A 15,635-nucleotide genomic window follows, 5' to 3' on the forward strand; every position below is an offset into this window, starting at 1 on the left:
GAACACAGGCTTACATGTGCTCATTATAGACTATCATTCCTATAAGCTGATAATCAGGCCATATAAAAAGACCCTGAGTCAATATTTTTTTATTTAAAAGATTACAATCATTACATTATAATAATGATTTATTATTATTATTATTATTATCGATTATAAGTAGTACTATTATTTATGATATTGTTTTTTATTAGATAAAGACAAGGAACAGAAAAACCAGCGCTCGGAGACGGTTCAGAAGGAAATAACAGTCAAACCAAAATAAGGTATATTAACATGGAGGTAAACTTACTTCACTAGGGGAGATGTGTGTATGGCATTGCCTTTCACATCATTTTTTATTTTTTTATATTTGTATTTTATTAATATCATTATTATTCTTTATTTTATATATTTCCAAGTGAATATATGCTTCTTTCTATGAATTATATACCCTTCTTGTGTAAACAGGTCCGGAGGACAAGCGGTTTTTAGTTTTTACATATTTTACCCATCCATAGGAATTTGTAGTGCGTTCCACCCTGGAACGCATCGGGCCCTTGATATACCAAGTGCGCATGCGTTGAGTATTCTATCTTCCTCCGCATGCGCATTTGAGTTATGTGTTCCACCGTGGAACGCATGACTCCAGAAAGTCGGCAGGGGGTTCTCGATCATGTGGCGATATTCGTCACGTGACCGCGGCTCTCACTGCTGAAACTTCCGGTCCTCCTTTCCTAGGAGGAAACTAGTATTCTATTACATTACTGGGCATCATGTGATCTATGATCACGTGACCCAGGCATAGAACATGTGACCTGCAGAACCGGATCTGCAGGTCCTTAAACTACAATTTTGTAAGAAACAAAGAGCCAATTAACACGTTTCTCCCCCGGACATGGTATGTATAAAAGGACTGTATTATTATTTGTTTGTTGTATGCCTGAGGAAGGAGGCGACTTTGTAAGCCCTCCGAAACGCGTCGCAATAAACCCTATCTTATATACCCACGGGCTGCCCGGCCATTCTGTTAAACTCTCCAGGAAGGGGATGATGTGAAAGGCGATGCCATACACACATCTCCCCTAGTGAAGTAAGTTTACCTCCATGTTAATATACCTTATTTTGGTTTGACTGTTATTTCCTTCTGAACCGTCTCCGAGCGCTGGTTTTTCTGTTTCTTGTCTCCATATATACGGACCACGGTTTTGTGATTCCGGCACACCCTGCGCCCTCCCTAAGGGATGTCCACATGACAGAGATTGGTTCAGTTTATAAGCGTGAAGAGGACTCCAGGTGTTAGTGGGGGATCACTGTTTGTGACCTCCCACATACTCCGGGTGAGTACACACCTCTTGTAGTTTCATCGGTTATTGGGATTTGAGCGCCACCTTTTTTCTTTTTACCTATTTTACATAGTTTTTTATTAATATACTATCATTGGTATGAATATAATTTAACACAGAACTGTTTAAAGTAATTAATACAGTTTTGTATTAAATAATAAATTAAATATAAAATATAATAAATAATACAGCATTATCATTATTTTAGATTTTTACTATTACATTCCTATTATTCTATTTTGTATTATTATTATTACTATTTTATTTTGCATAAAAAAGTATTATTTTGTAATGTTATTGTTATTATTTTGCATTACTATTGTATTATTGTTTTGTTTTATTTTGCATTATTTTATCTTTTGCACTGTTATGATATATTGTATTGTATAAATTTGTATAAAATTTTTTATTTTATTGTATTATTAGGTTTTGTTTCATTATTATTATAGTTTTGTAATATTTTGCAACATTAATATATATTGTATTATTTTGTATTATAATTTCATATTTTTTATATTACTATATATATTGTTTTCATTTTGTTGTTGCTATTATTTTAATTTGTATTATTTTATTATTTGGCAATATTATTATATTTTGTATTATTTTGGGTTAATATTATAACTTTTATAATATTGTATTTCATTTTATTATTGTTATTATTATAATTTTGTCTTATTTTTGTACTATTTAGTATAAATATTACACATCTCTATGTAGCACAGTTTTGTATGATGAATTTACTAGTAATTATAGAAGATATTATGTGGATCCAGAGCTCTTGTGTACTGTTTGTACTGACTAAAAATAGGGAAGGGCTGGTTCTGAGGGCGAGTGTGTCCCTAAAGTATAACCTCTGAGACCCAGAACTCCGGTTTATCATTCTTGGCTACCATGGAGACCAATATAAGCCTATTTACCCCCTCTGAGTATTATCTTCGGAGAGAACGTGTATAACAGGAGCTTCACGTGAAAAAAACACAGAGGATCAGATTATCTGCACAGGAGGCGCATAATGAGACAGCTTAACCTCTTCATGTTTGTCACCGACTATCTGATTCATGACTCTATATACACTGCTCAAAATAATAAAGGGAACACTAAGATAACACATCCTAGATCTGAATGAGTGAACTAATCGTATGGAATACTTTCCTCTTTACATAGTTGAATGCGCTGACAACAAAATCACACAAAAATTATCTATGGAAATCATATTTATCAACCCATGGAGGTCTGGATATGGAATCACACTCAAATTCAAGAGGAAAACCACACTACAGGCTGATCCAACTTCATGTAATGTCCTTAAAACAAGTCACAATGAGGCTCAGTAGTGTGTGTGGCCTCCACGTGCCCGTATGACCTCCCTGCAATGCCTGGGCATGCTACCGATGAGGTGGTGGATGGTCTCCTGAGGGATGTCCTCCCAGACCTGGACTAAAGCATCCGCCAACTCCTGGACAGTCTGTTGGTGGATGTAGTGAGACATGATGTCCCAGATGTGTTCAATCGGATTCAGGTCTGAGGGCCAGTCCATAGCATCAATGCCATCCTTTTGCAGGAACTGCTGACACACTCCAGCCACATGAGGTCTAGCATTGTCTTGCAATAGGAGGAACCCAGGGCCAACCCCACCAGCATATGGTCTAACAAGGGGTCTGAGGATCTCATCTCGGTACCTAATGGCAATCAGGCTACGTCTGGCAAGCACATGAGGGCCCCCCAAAGAAATGCCACCCCACACCATTACTGACCCACCGCCAAATCGGTCGTGCTGGAGAATGTTGCAAGCAGCAAAATGTTCTCCACGGCGTCTCCAGACTCTGCAGCGTCTGTCACATGTGCTCAGCGTGAACCTGCTTTCATCTGTGAAGAACACAGGGCACCAGTGGCGACTTTGCCAATCTTGGTGTTCTCTAGCAAATGCAAAACGTCCTACACAGTGTTGGGCTGTAAGCACAACCCCCACCTGTGGACTTCAGGCCCTCATACCACCCTCATGGAGTCTGTTTCTGCACTACCTGAGCCACTTGTGTGGGTTGTAGACTCCATCTCATGCTACCACTAGAGTGAAAGCACCAACAGCATTCAAAAGTGACCAAAACATAGCATGGGAACTGAGAAGTGGTCTGTGGTCACCACATGCAGAACCACTCCTTTATTGAGGGTGTCTTGCTAATTACCTATAATTTCCACCTGTTGTCTGTTCCATTTGCACAACAGCATGTGAAATTGATTGTCAATCAGTGTTGCTTCCTGAGTGGACAGTGTGATTTCACAGAAGTGTCATTGACTTGGAGTTATATTGTGTTGTTTAAGTGTTCCCTTTATTTTTTTTGAGCAGTGTAGTGGGAGCTTCTTTCTTATATTCCTCTGAAGTAATTCCTCCGATACAGTCCAAGGATAATTCACATGTTCACACGTCTTTTATCATGGTTTAATGTTACGCTGCTGGAAAGATGAAAAACAAAAGAATTGCAAAATATTTTATTCACATATACAAATTGAAAAAAATACTTGACAATGAATAAGAAAGTAGAGGACTAAAGGCACCGAAAGAGTCTGCTTTGTATTCCCAGATAGAGCTGGGCTGGGTCTGCAATTGCACACATAGGTCTTTAATTGTTACATTTACTTAAAGGGGTACTCCACTGGTCAGCATTCGGAACACCCCCCCCCCCCCCCCCCATTGACTTGCATTGAAGGGGTGTGGCCTGATGGGGCGGGGGGGGGAGTGGTCGACACACACACAGCGCACACTAAATGTTCCGAACGCCGGCCAGTGTAGTACCCCTTTAACCCTTTTCAGGACCAAGACCGTTTTGTTATTAAAGGAGAACTCTGGTACATAAGGTCTTGTCCCCTATCCACGGGACATAGGGCATAAGTGTCTGATCGCAGAGTATCTGACTGCTAGGACCCCCGCTAAACTCTCCTCATTCACTGCATGACCTCCACTCCATGCATGGATTACTGTCGACCACGTCACAAAGCTTTATCTCTGGTTCCCCCATAAAGATGCATGGAGGGAGGTCGCTCCATACATGGGGCCCTTATAGAAAAGACCACTAGGGATCCCCATACCATCGAGAACATAATCCTGTCTGGCTGCAGCATCATCTTTGTCCAAGCTGAAACACAGGCAGGGACAAAGTTGAGCAAGTGAGGGTGGGACTAGCACTCCTCTGTGCTCACTCCTGTCCTATCAGACTGCAGCATCAAAACAGAAAGGAGCAGGTTACAGAGCAGCCTGCAGTGATTGGATGAAGAGACCCAGCACAGCACAGCAGACTCAGGGAGAAAGAATAATGCAGAGAAAGAGACACACCAACTCCAAAGCACAGAATGACAAACCAATTGCGCAACAGAAAGAAGGTATTTGTGAGTGAAATATAGTTGCTAAACACATAAAAAATTATATATGCATGATCAGGATTGGGTTCTGAGTAATATATAACATTTTGTTTTGTTTTTTGTTGTTGGATATGACAGGTACTCTTTAAAGCACAACTCCAATGATGTTGTGGCAGGAGGATAAAGAGAACGGTCTACAGATTTTCCAGAAGTTCCATAGACTTGCATATGACTTCAAGCAAATCTGGAGATCGCTACGGAGCTGCCGGCAGTTTTAAACCAGTATCTTCCCGTCGCAACATCATTGGAGTTACACTTTGAAGTGCCTATTACCATAAAATGTAAATATAACAAACTTTTTAATATACTTACCCTGGTCATACCCTCCTCACTGGTCCTCTGTGCATTCCCATGCATGACGATGTGTTGTCCATATGAAGGACCCCTCACGTGACTGCGGTTACCAGTTGGGGCCCATTTAGACTTTGGTTCCTAATAAAAGACTAACGCTTAGTGTTTATTCAACAGGAGATTCTTATTTCACACCCGCAGCAGAAACATATTATAGTCATTATAGAGTTTATATCACTTGCCATAAAATCTGGTAATGTTTCGGAGTTGCCGGTAATTGCTGGTGAGAGATCAGTCTGGACAAGTTGGAGCAGCACCTGACAACGCGGGAGATGGAAAAATCTAGGGACTTGTTTTGTTCTTGTGTCCTTAGGGATATCTCAGCCTCTAGCTCTTATTAATGTTAATACACATCACTCCCAGTGAATGAATACCACTCCCGGGGGGCTGGGGGCACTTCTACCATAGACAGGTGGTTGGGATGTTACAACCGTCTGAGGTTCAGGCAATAATCTTTTATACTTTTTTTGTTTAGTATAAAAGCCTTTATGGTATATGAACTAGATATGCTATAAGGAGATGATTAATGGGCGTCACGCAACCGGGCCCCACCAACATGGGATCAATCTACCCCTGGTTTCTGGTAGATCATCATAAGCATCATGGTGCCAACTGTGCTCTTATTTAGGCCCTGCTATTTGGGCACTGTATGGCACTAATTATACAGGACGTTTTATGTAGGTGTTATTTCAGCACAGTATGGTTGCATTACAATTTCAATATACATTGTGGTACAGCATGGATCCATATTCTGTGTGGAGGAGTGCCTGTGTTGGGACGATTGTTTGAGTATATAGACCAATTCTATTTTTTTATATGTGTATTTCTGGTGAGGGGCATGAACCCCAAAAACAGCTGTCTGCAAGTGGGTGCCTTTTCTTTTTGGAAGAGATTCTGGTGTGGCTTATAATCCCTGGTCATGTTTCGAGGCTCTTTTATTGGTCCAACATTGACTTACTAGATAGCTACCTCCAATAGATGGCACTAGAGAGCCGTCTTTCTTTATTCTAGCAAGGCTAATTTGCATATATTTACCCAAGGAGCATTGTCTTGCTTATCAGATTTCCTGTTTGGCATTCTCCACAAGGAAACACACTACCCCCCCCCCCCCCCCCCCGAAAAGAAGCGAGATGGGGGTATATAATGTGGGCATTGTATGGTGGTGCCGCCTCTGCACCCCTCCCCTCCTCCCCCCCCCAGCCTCAGCCCCAGCCCTGTGTACTGTAATAGACAATGTTAGATGGGAAGATTAAATAGTAAAAGCTACAACCTTATTAAATCCTTCTTATTATCCACAAATGCATTAGATCATTTGTCCTCAGCAGTCAGTGCATTAACTCAACCGGCTCCCTGCCAGGTCCACAGTTTATCGACAGACCGTGCAATACAGCCATTATCCAGATGAAAACAATAAGTCAATGGTTGGAATAAAAAGATAAATATGGATATGGGGAAAAAATACCAGCAAAAATTGTATATCCCGTTTTGTAACTGATAGTACAACAGTCAAATGTCTTTTATCTGGCATCTATGGGACCTTATAGGTCATGAACTATGAAATATTCTGAACTAGCAGAGTACCCTGTGTTGCCCTCCTCATATCCCCTCCTCCTATCCCGTTCTCATATCTTGTCCTCATATCCCCTCTTATATCTTGTCCCCATATCCCCTCCTCATATCCCATTCTCATCTCCCATCCTGATGTCCCGTCCTCATATCCCCTCTCAATTCTTGTCCTCGCATCCCGTCCTCATATCTAGTCCTCATATCCTGTCCTCCTATCCCGTCCTCATATCTTGTCCACATATCCCCTCCTCATATCCCATTCTCATCTCCCATCCTGATGTCCAGTCCTCATATCCCCTCTCAATTCTTGTCCTCGCATCCCGTCCTCATATCTAGTCCTCATATCCTGTCCTGATATCCGGATTCCATATCCCATCCTCATATCCCGTCCTCATATCCCGTCCTCATATCCCGACTTCCCATACTGTCCTGTGATGTGTGTATATCAGAAGTTTTTGCCTCTGTTTTGGGGTTTTTGCCTCTGTTTTGAGCACCACAAGAGCTTGCCCCACTCCAGTGGCAAAGTACTGACTGTAATTCCACCTATTCCTGGCTAACTACAGAGGAATAGCTCATGGCTGCTGTTTCTGTCTTGTCCAAAAAAGGAGAAACCTGGATGTGTTAGACAGGCAGATTTTTCAAAACCTGTTCAGAGGACACAAGAGCAGTCACAAGAGTTTTGTGTTGAGGATGTGCAGGTAGAGCAACACTTGAAGGGATTGTCCAGTGGCACAATATATTTTTGTATGTGCTCAGGCTGCCATTACTCACCTGTCTTGCTCTCCCACTGTGTCCCATATAATGGTGCCTGGTTCCAGCTGAACATCGCTTGCTGCCTTTGCCACAACATATTCAGCCATAATTGGCCAAGGTAGGTCACCACTGTGGGAACCAAAAGTCACTCTGCTTTGGCCTGGGTAATTGTGCACATTTTCCTATTTATATTGCTGATTTACTGGTCTCACATTGCTGGATACCAGTCGAACACCGTGTGGCTTGAAATCCTATTGAGTACCCCATATATACAGGGGTGATATGCATAAACTCAAGGGTTTTTCCAGGTGAGAGTCCATCACACAGACCCTCCCCCCCTCCCCCTTACCTGTCTGTACTATGGAGTTACATGAAGCGCTGCCCTCGCTTTTTTTTGCCTTTTCTCCCCTTTCTAGTTTCTGACATGGACAGAGGTGTCAGCAGAGAGCACTGTGGTCAGACCGGAAACAACTACACAACTTCCTCTGGAGCCTACAGCAGCTGATAAGTACTTGAAGGATTAAGATTTTTAAATAAAAGTAATTTACAAATCTGTTTAACATTTTTCTCTTCTTAACTTTTTTCTTCTTCCAGAGTACCCCCTTAAAGGTGGTTGTCCACCATAACCCAGCCAAACCCTACAGGTCTGTCTTCTCTAATCCCTGGTGATCAGCTGTTATTATGGAGGGAAGCTGCACCTGTCCACCCTGCCATTGCATGGGAGCCTTTGTCGCAGATTCTGTCAGAGTTCAGACATCTAGGACAACAGTGGTGCCCAATATGACCCATTGTAAGTCATTGGGGGCCATCATGCATCCATAGTGTTCATCATGCGGCACTGTCATTGTCATTAACATTGATCACAGAAACCATGATGTGGATGTGAACAGTGCCTAATGCATGGATGTTCCTGGTGCCACTTTACAGAGCTCTTAATTCTGGTTTATAGATGGTGGTCTTAAACGAGGCAGCCCTCCCCTCTGTGACATCTAGATGCTTTAATAGGACAGAGGTTGTCTTTATAAAACAAGCCAAGGATCTGTCCATAAAATGCACACAAATGCTGGGTTCTCCAGAGCGAGAGATACTCTTTGTAGAATTAGGGTCCTGAATGACTTTATGTTGGGTTTTCTAACCTCTTATACAGTCCTCCTTGGTGGTCCCATTGATGGCATTGAGTTGAACCCCTTGCATTAAAGGTGTACTGCATGACAACTTATCCCCTACCTAAATATAAGGGGATAAGTGTCTGATTGTGGGGGATCCAACCGCTGGGACCAGGGATTTATTCTGATGCCATATTTGGAGTCGGGAAGGAATTTTTACCTCTAGTATGAGGGTTTTTTGCCTTCCTCTGGATCAACTCAGAAGGGACTCATTAGGGTTATAGGTTGAACTTGTTGGACTCTGGTCTTTTTTCAACCTTATGAACTATGTTACTATGACCCCCACGATCTCCTGCACTAGGCCCCGGCTCTCTGCAGGGAAAGAGCCCGACATGTCTCCTCCGTGTATCTCTATGGGAGAGGCGGCACATAACTCCTTTAAGTAACTCCTTGCGTTCTAATACAATATGATCGCACATGCTATAACAGGTGTCTGTCTAGCTCGAGTTTTACCTCTATAAGATGATGCAATAAAATTGCTCCTATTTATAGTACTGTCAATTTAGATAAAAGGCTGTCGACAGACTTCACTAATACACATGTGCGGATTACATTTTGTCCTAATAAGCGGCTAACCACTCGTCATATCCTGCACCTAAGATGCCCATTTGGCTATTAGGTATACCTTGTGAAGCTACCTATTATCTAATGTCTTTTACAGTGTGAGCACAGCAACGATGACCTTCTCCTCCCCCGCCTGTTTGTGATTCTCCATCATTGTATAAAGCACAGTTTGGTCAGGTAGGAGTTAAAGGGGTACTCCAGCGCTTAGACATCACATCCCCTATCCAAAGGATAGGGGATAAGATGCCTGATCGCGGGGGTCCCGCCGCTGGGAGGGGGCGTGCAAGCCTATGGGAGGGGGTGTGCATTGAGGGGGTGGAGCATGAGGTCACACTGGGGCGGAGCTGTGACGTCACAATGCTCCAGCCCCTGTGATCGCCAGTAATCAGACCCAGAGCGAACACGCTCCGGGGACTGATTTTAACAGGGTGCTGCGTGCAAGATCACGGGGGTCCCCAGCGGCGGAACCCCCGCGATCAGGCATCTTATCCCCTATCTTTTGGATAAGGGATAAGATGTCTAAGCTCCGAAGTACCCCTTTAAACCCTACAAATCTAAAAAGCCAGAGACTCTAGAAAATGGCCTTTAAACTCTGGCTTTCTAACTGTTGGGAAACTACATGGAAAAGCAAGAAAATATCACCAGGGGCCAACCAATAGGTGTTTGGGACTGGAAAGGTCAATAGTAACTGTGCATAGAAAAAATTAAACCAGCACTCACCAGTGCTGCGTAGAAATATTGTGGGGTTTTATTTCAAGATTCATGGCAGTACATTGAAGCGGGCAAGGAGAGGAAAGACAGAGCTCAGCCGAGCTTGTGCAGCGACAGTGCCGTTTCACGGGTTTGCCCGCTTGGTCACACCTTGTAACGGTCAATAGAGATGTCACCAAACAGGTTCCTTCGAAATGCTGCAAAAAAAATTTTTTTGGGTGCTAGAAAGTTCAACAGATTTGTAAATGACTTATTTTTAAAAATCTTAATCCTTCCAGTACTTCTCAGCTGCTTTATGCTTCACAGGAAGTTCTTTTCTTTTTTAATTTGCCCATATCAGGAACTGTCCAGAGCAGGAGAGGTTTGCTATGGGGATTTGCTCCTGCTCGGGACAGTTCCTTAAATGGGCAGAGGTGTCAGTTGAGAACACTGTGGTCAGACAGAAAAGAAATTCAAAAAGAAAAAGAACTTCCTGTGGAGCATACAGCAGCTGATAAGTACTGGAAGGATTAAGATTTTTAAATAGAAGTAATTTACATATCTGTTTAACTTTCTGGAGCCAGTTGATAAAAAAAAAAAAAATATTTTCTAGTGGAGTACCCCTTTAAGCTCCCATAAAGGTCTGTATGTCTCCATGGTAACAGACTACAAACAATCCCTGTGTAGTCTGATCCAACAATCATATTCCCTTTAAGAAGAGTGTAAATCTGTATCAGTAGAAGAAAATATCCCAGCACAGGCTTCTTGATGCCTTTTCAATGCTTTATGAATGCATAAAGGATATACAAACAAATGCAAGATGCGTTTCGGCTTCCATGGAAGCCGAAACGCATCTTGCGTTTGTTTGTATATCCTTTATGCATTAATAAAGCATTGAAAGGCATCAAGACGTCTGCGCCGGGATATTTTCTTCTACTCGTATTATCTCTCCATCACTTTGTAAATCTGAAGAAGAGCTGTAGACAGAAAACAACAGATTTATAATTAAGACTATTTGCAAAGTTAAAGGGGTTATACAGGAAAAAAAAGACTTTTTTATATATATCAACTGGCTCCAGAAAGTTGAAGTTGAGTTGTTCTTTTCTGTCTAAGTGCTCTCTGCTGACACGTGTCTCGGGAGCTGTCTAGAGTAGAAGCAAATTCCCATAGCAAACCTATTCTGCTCTGTGCAGTTCCCGAGACAAGCAGAGATGTCAGCAGAGAGCACTGTTTCCAGACAGACACAACTCAACTTCAGTAGCTGATAATTATTGGAAGGATTAAGATTTTTTAATAGAAGTAATTTACAAATCTGTTTAACTTTCTGGAGTCAGTTGATCTAAAAAAAAAAAATTCCTGGAATACCCCTTTAATTCATTTTAAATGCTTTGGAGCTATAATAAATATTCCAGCGAAGAAAAATGTCCAGCATCCAGGTGAAATCCAACAGGGTATATCTTTATTGAGAAACTTGCATATACACGTTAAGACACTCTGACGTGTTTCACGCTCTATGACTAAGCTCAAAAACGTGAAACGCGTCAGAGGGTTTTAACGTGTATAAGCAGGTTTCTCAATAAAGATATACCCTGTTGGATTTCACCTGGATGCTGGACATTTTTCTTCGTTGGAATTGTGCTGCTTGTGAAGCCGGAGGAGGGTCCGGTGGGTCCCTGTACAGGTGGTTATCCTGATCTGGGTGAGCAGTCTTTATCTTTATATCTCTATAATAAATATTGCCCTTCCAGGAGACAGCACCATTCACCAGGTCCAGTTTAGTTGCAGACTTATAATTGCATCAGAGCATACACAAATGCGACGTTTCAAACGTTGCATTTGTGTATGCTCTGATGCAATAAAAAGTATGATACTAAACCGGACCTGGTGAATGGTGCTGTTTCCTGGAAGGGGAGTATGGATTGAACCCGGTATTTGGCATATGGGTGGATTACTTGCACCTCACTAGTGATCATCCTGTGCTGGTTCCTCTTCATCTACTGGACTATAATAAATATTGTTGCCAAGGTGGATTTACGCCTTTAACTTGTAGCATTAACCAGACTTTATGTTGTATACTAACATCTTCATATCAAGTGTTCCAATAAGGCCTTTCAGATTGTAATGAGGCAGATAAGTGGCCCCCGAAACGTTTGAAGTGGTAATGTGTTCCGGCATCTAATTTTAATAGAATGTACACAGGTCCCTTTGATCTGAGTTCGAGAGGATTGTTCCTTCCTTAGATATCGGCATATGAATCGGATATGACCTGCAGGTGTCACAGTTTTATGTATATTGTATCAGCTTTGAATAATTCTAGACAGTTCTAGATAGCGCTGAATGTACCCAGGCGCTGAGACTTCTCATGCCATATAGCAGTGTGGCCATATTTGCGCATTACAAACATGCACTCACAACTTGTGTACAGGGGAAACTTTTCTGCAAAAAAAAAAAACTTACAAAACCACCTACAAAAAGGGCCCACAATCCAACTATTCGGTGTCCATTTTAGGACATCCTCAGTCATCAGACATAACTCCGCCCTCCGTCAGGTGAAACGGCATCACGCATCCTCCCTCGGAGCAATCGCCGTCAGTCCTCAGACGCAACTCCGTCCTCCGTCATGTGAAACGGCGTCCCACTTCCTCCCTCACACCAATCGCCGTCCTCTTAAGCCACAACTCCATCCTCCCTCATCCGAAACTCCGTCATCCAAAATGCCGTCATGCCTCAGACGATTCTCCCTCAGACACAACTTCCTGCCGCATAGCAGAGATGACGCTGCACAGCACGTATAGCAGAGTCGAAACTGTGAAACTTGCACTGGTACTACAGACACTACATGTGCTACAGAGTCTGTATAGCAGAGCGGACAATGAATAGTATGTACAGCAGAACCCGTATAGCAGAGAGCCGACACTGACTCGGCTCCGCTACACGGCAGGAAGGTTTTTTGTCTGAGGGATGACGGAATTTCAGGTGAGAGACTTTAGGATGATGTGATAGCCTAGAGGAGTAGGGTATATGGGAGTGTAGCTGTGCGGTTACTAAGGGTGCTTGCTTAACCCTTTCTATTCGTGATGCCAGGCTGCGGGTTATTTTCTGTATGCTTGTCCTACCGCCACCTTTCCCAAGAGCGATAGGGAGATAGGAAAATAATTGATTGTCCACAACCGGAGATTTGCAGAAACTTGTCAGAACTTTTACTGAAGATTTTAGGCAATAATGAACAGGAACAGTACATATAACAGAGCCTATTAGAGCTTAACAAGTGGTTGGGACCTCGTGAGTCTATTGAGCTTAAGAAGCTAATTGTTGCGGTGACCCACTGGATTTAGGGGATTAGATTCGGTCCAGTAATCACGCTAGCTTTAGCGGGGATTTAGATGTTAACTCATGGTTTAGTTTAGGCTGAGGCCGGCAGGTTTTAGGCCTAGCTTGTCTTTGAAAGTTGCGCAGATCCGTCCTGCTAATCCGGCATCCACGAGAGCAGCAACCCAAGAGACCGATAATTGGCTACAGCTCCTTTATATGGGCAGAGGCTAGACTTAAGCTCACTGGTCCATACAACTGTCAATCTCCTGTACAGACAGTTATGGGTAACATGTGACCCAAGGACCTCCAAAGGTCCTCCAACATACCATAGGGGAATTAGCATAGTCACATGACCGAAGGTCCTGCGACGCTAACAAGGTAAGTACTCTAATATACCTTATATTAAATATACACATTATTAAATATATACACATTAACATCATAGCATTAGAAAATTAGGAGGCGACTAAGGGCTTTCCCACCTGGGGGACACTACCGTAACATAGTAACTCTGACTTTGGGGACCACCATACAAGGCACGGTATGCAATACGGTACCGGGACACCACAAACCCCCTTACTTAAAATATGTTGGCCTCGACGTCTGTCCCCTAAGACAGAGGGACGAAGTAAAGGTTAGTTTGTAACAGTCCTGGGCATAACTTTTTAAATGTACATTAATCAGGCTGTATAAACATTATAAACTTATTTAACTTTTTTGTTGTACAAACATATACATGGGTAAACTCATGAACAGGATTACTTGGTTCATGAATTTAGTAACAGGATGACATTATTATACATAAGATACATCCTACTTAACATTTTTGAAGCTTACCGGAACGTAGTAACTCTGAGGGGACCACCATACAAGGTACGGTATGCAATACGGTACCGGGACACCACAATGACAAAGGAGGGAGTTGTGGCTGACCCCTGACGGAGATTGGCCCAAGGGAGGAGGCGGGATGCCGTTTCACCTGACGGAGGACGGAGTTACATCCGGCTTCTTACATGACAGTCGGCTCAGCCTATCATCGGCCAAGGCGGGACATCGCTGCGGCCGGTGATTGGCTGAAGGCTCTGTGACGTCCCAACACCAGGAAGCAGCAAGAACAGCGGAGGGACCATGAGGCCGGTGCCTTAGCAACGTGGCAACGGAGGTCGAAGGTAAGTTAAAGTTTGTTTTTTTATATTTGCAGCCCGGCACAGGAATACAAAGCGCAGCGGCTAATAATTATTTGGCGGGGGGGGGGGGGGGGGGGGGAGAGAAGCTGCGCTCGCGGGTGACAGATGATTAGTACCCCGATGTGGGGATTGTGGGGTGCAGGGCTGGGCTGATAAACCGGGGGGGGGGGAGGGATGTTGGGGGGCAGAGCTGCGTAAATCATTTAGTTAATCAAAACATTAGAGAAAGGTTCAAACATAGAACCAAAATGTCACACTGGTTGTCAGGGGTTTTGTTCAGGTCAAAATGAACCATAGAGACATGAGTCTCAATTTTGCCTCCGGCAGCCATCTTTCGATGTGATCTACACATATATGTGTATATATATATATATATATATATATATATATATATATATAAAATCATTGTGTTTATGTACTTATTATTGTTTATTTATCAAAACCAATAAACCTGCATATTTTGATATTTCCTGCATATTATTTTATGATATTGCAAAAAAGTACCACCTAGTGCCTAATCAATGAGCTTGATAGATAATTCTGGGTAAATATTCAGACCCAGAGATATGAATTGCATTGTTTATACTTTTAGGCAATTCATAAGTTCACATAATTTACATTGTTGGTGACCTTAGGTCCCCAGACTGGACAATGGGATGTAATACCGTTCTTTAAAAAGGAAAATGGTCATCCGTTCACCCACACTATACCCAATACACCGGGTTATAGTGCAGGTGAACAGGAGACCGATGCAGACTCTCTGACCGTCTACTTTCTTTATTGAATGGAGGCAGGCACACCCGCTGGATTTGAATATTCGTGGTCACTGGTCACATGAGTGCTCAGTAGGCACAGGCGCTCATGTGGTGGCCCAGTACAGGAGGTGTTACCCCGTACCCTTGCTGCCCTGTCAGTCAGTCTTCCTACAGTGTCCTCTGTGTCAGTAAAGCTACCATTATCCGTAACTTGGTGTCGGAGTCATTATTGCCCCCGTGCCTAGCCCAGGATCTAGCGGTATACCTTCGGGTGGTTATAGGCTAAACCACACCCTGGCGTCACGAATACAAGGGGGTTATTGCCATCTGCCCCTAGGGTAATTCCATCTGCCCTTTGCATCACACCCTCTACCACAACTTTTGGCATCACAAACAGGATACGGGTGTGCGCCTTATGCGACAAGTCTTCCCCCCAGTCTGAACTGTGTCTAGTATTGTCAAAAAATCGCATGCCGATGCGAATAAAGTTTGCGCCAGAAAAGTGTACGGGACTTTATCAGTGGAAAGTGCTATACCTGAGGCGCTTTT

At 42.9% G+C, this 15,635-nt stretch overlaps 1 long non-coding RNA gene across 1 annotated transcript in view; it reads right to left on the reverse strand.

The window, feature by feature from the left end:
• Positions 1-4,831: 4,831 nt before the first annotated feature.
• LOC130363000 (uncharacterized) overlaps positions 4,832-15,635 on the reverse strand; it is a 101,031-nt gene continuing 90,227 nt past the window's right edge. Inside the window, exon 3 of the long non-coding RNA XR_008891676.1 lies at positions 4,832-5,174. This is a non-coding gene — a long non-coding RNA (uncharacterized LOC130363000). The remainder of the gene's footprint in view (positions 5,175-15,635) is intronic.

The sequence above is a fragment of the Hyla sarda genome, chromosome 3 (genome assembly GCF_029499605.1).
Source record: "Hyla sarda isolate aHylSar1 chromosome 3, aHylSar1.hap1, whole genome shotgun sequence".
NCBI classification, from domain to species: Eukaryota; Metazoa; Chordata; class Amphibia; order Anura; family Hylidae; genus Hyla; species Hyla sarda.